The following is a 3,719-nucleotide window of genomic DNA, read 5'->3' as shown; positions in this document are numbered from 1 at the left end:
GACTACGTAAACTAGCACGTTTAAACTATTTTATTATGTTCATGTTGGATATGAGTTTTTATTCTATTATGTTATGTAAACAAACTTGTATACTCGCTCTTTGCTTTTGCATTGAAACTCTATTTTAATACATGTTGCAGGTTGATTATTGAAGTATGGATGATTCATGAAACAAGTTTAGGGTGGACTAGATACACACCTAGATTAATCTATCATTTTGTTTGTTATGTTATGTTATGAAACAAGTTGTTATTTCCTTTTGAATTATGTATGACATTTAGTTTTGAAATGAAATTTGAATTTAAATTAATTATTGCCACATAGCGTTATGACGTTTTGAGCAATCTACACACTTCGTCTCATCCCGATGTTTCCGCCATCGGTTGGGGTGTGACAACAACAACAACAACAACAACAACAACAACAACAACAACAACAACAACAACAACAACAACAACAACAACAACAACAACAACAACAACAACAACAACAACAACAACAACAACAACAACAACAACAACAACAACAACAACAACAACAACAACAACAACAACAACAACAACAACAACAACAACAACAACAACAACAACAACAACAACAACAACAACAACAACAACAACAACAACAACAACAACAACAACAACAACAACAACAACAACAACAACAACAACAACAACAACAACAACAACAACAACAACAACAACAACAACAACAACAACAACAACAACAACAACAACAACAACAACAACAACAACAACAACAACAACAACAACAACAACAACAACAACAACAACAACAACAACAACAACAACAACAACAACAACAACAACAACAACAACAACAACAACAACAACAACAACAACAACAACAACAACAACAACAACAACAACAACAACAACAACAACAACAACAACAACAACAACAACAACAACAACAACAACAACAACAACAACAACAACAACAACAACAACAACAACAACAACAACAACAACAACAACAACAACAACAACAACAACAACAACAACAACAACAACAACAACAACAACAACAACAACAACAACAACAACAACAACAACAACAACAACAACAACAACAACAACAACAACAACAACAACACAACAACAACAACAACAACAACAACAACAACAACAACAACAACATTTTTAACAATAATAACAATAATAATAATAATTATAATTATAATTATAATATTTTTAACAAAAACAATAACAATAATAATAATAATAATAATAATAATAATAATAATAATAATAATAATAATAATAATAATAATAACAACAATAATCATAATAATAATAATAAAAATAATAATAATAATAATAATAATAATAATAACAACAACAACAACAATTATAATTATAATATTTCTAACAATAATAACAATAATAATTATAATTATAATTATAATATTTTTAACAATAATAATAATAATAATAACAATAATAATAATAATAATAATAATAATTATTATTATTATTATTATTATAATATTTTTAACAATAACAATAATGTGATACCTCATTTATTTGAAACGGATTGCCCGGGGTAGATGGTTTATAAAGTGGTGTGTTACGGGGCTCATAACCATATCCACCATATTCTTCGTATCCACCGTATCCACCTTCACCCCCATATCTATCGTATCCACTGTATCCACCTTCACCCCCGTATCCACCGTATCCATCTTCTACCCCGTATCCACCGTATCCACCTTCACCCCCATATCCACTGTAATCCGCTTGTTGCACGTACGGAGATTCATACCCGTATCCGTATCCACTGTAATCCGCTTGTTGCACGTATGGTTCATCAACAGGTGCATTCTCAGCACCGTATCCACTTTGTTGCACGTACGGAGATTCATACCCGTATCCGTAATCCGGATACACTTGATGCACCGGGTAATTTGGTTCATCAACAGGTGGAGTGGGAGTCTTGTTCAAGTCTGGCAACTGTGTTTTTTGATCAACAGGGACTCCAGACACAACATCCTCCTCATTTGCATCGCTCCACATGTGTCGTTAGAATAGCGATTACCGAAATAATTCTCGTTCCAAAATGATGACATTTTAACAAGATTGAACAAAAAAACAGAACAAATGATTTTGGTTTGAGGTGTAAATTCTCTACTGAAGAAGAATATGAAACACAGAAGAATAGATGAAGTGTTGCTTGTGCGAAGATGAAAAGAAAGCAGAGCTAAATAGACTTTTAAATTTACTGAAATACGCAGCGTATAGATCTCTACTCCCCGTATTGCTTTATTCACGTGCCTGGACAACATCGTATCATTGTCAAATCAGTCTGACATACGCTGCGTAGAGACCTCTACGCAGCGTATAGGGTTACCAATATACGCAGCGTATAGGTCTCTATGCAGCGTATGTCAGACTGATTTGACATGGTACTAGGTTTCACTGTCTGGTCGTGTACCTGCCCCTTACATACGCAGCGTAGAGACCTATACGCTGCGTATATAGGTAACCCTATACGCTACGTAGAGGTCTCTACGCAGCGTATGTAAACCCTAAGTGTGTAGATAGCCTGCCAAGGTGTGCAAATAGTTAGAGCCTTACTTTAATATACACCTAGATAGATAAAAACATATGTGTTTTCACCACTACAAATTCTGTAATCTGTGATGGCTAAATCCACTGCTTAAGGCATGTTGAGACGGATTAATTTGACAGAAGATTTCCATCACCAATTAGATACAGATTTTGTGACGGAATTCTACCAACAGATTTAGCGAGGACTTTTTAAGCCATTTTCGAGATAAATTACCATGTCTTTGTACCAAACTAGTGATGGTATTGCGACCAATCATTCTACGAAATAGTGATGAGGTTGTTAGACGAACTATATTGAAATTTGAAAATAGTAATGGAACTTTTAACACCTTAATGGTTAGAAACGAATTTGCCATCGCCGGCTATATATTATTTTGACAAAAAATGTTTTCCAAAAATAGTCAAGTTAGTTGCCGGCTAAAAAAATCGGATGCATTTTGGGCTTACAAAGTCCATAGGATATCTCACCCGAAGACATTACGAACTTACCAAATGTTCATACTGTGTTCTATCTTTCTGAAGGTCATTTAGCAATTAAACTTCTTTCTAATTACTTTAAACATTAAGAAAAATATAACTTTTAAACATTAAGATGAGTACTATTGAATTTGCTCCTTTTACTATTTTTGGTCTAGAATATATGTGATTAAATCACATATATCACATATATTCTAGACCAAAAATAGTAAAAGGAGCAAATTTAGTAGTACTCATCTTAAGCTCTTCTCTTGGTAATGAACCATCAATTTCTTTTTTCTTTTTTTTTTTTCCTCACAATTGTCAGCTCTTTACTTTTCTAAGCTTTATAACTGTAGCATTTCATAATCAAGGTCTATACAAACACTAAAATTATAGTCAAATGGCTGAGTTTCTAACGCTTGTTATTAGTTTGCAAGTCATAACTTGACATATACATGTTCGCACTTTTAATTCATGGTTGAGTTTCTAACCGTTGTATCTTCGCACTTTGAATTCATGGTTGATCCTAACGCTTGTATTAATTTACGACTCATAACTTGACATATATATCTTCTCACTTTTAATTCATTAAGATTGTTTGTTCAGTGAGTTTTCACATTTTTTCTCAAATGTATAAATGATAAATTATAATAGCTGATATTGTTGAAG

At 32.7% G+C, this 3,719-nt stretch overlaps 1 pseudogene; it reads left to right on the top strand.

The window, feature by feature from the left end:
* Positions 1-443: 443 nt before the first annotated feature.
* LOC118481190 lies at positions 444-1,084 on the top strand (annotated as a pseudogene).
* The last annotated feature ends 2,635 nt before the right edge of the window (positions 1,085-3,719 follow it).

Source organism: Helianthus annuus, chromosome 8 (genome assembly GCF_002127325.2).
Source record: "Helianthus annuus cultivar XRQ/B chromosome 8, HanXRQr2.0-SUNRISE, whole genome shotgun sequence".
NCBI lineage: Eukaryota > Viridiplantae > Streptophyta > Magnoliopsida > Asterales > Asteraceae > Helianthus > Helianthus annuus.
Note: the sequence above shows the minus strand (reverse complement) of the source record. Positions and strands in the feature narration are given on the sequence as shown.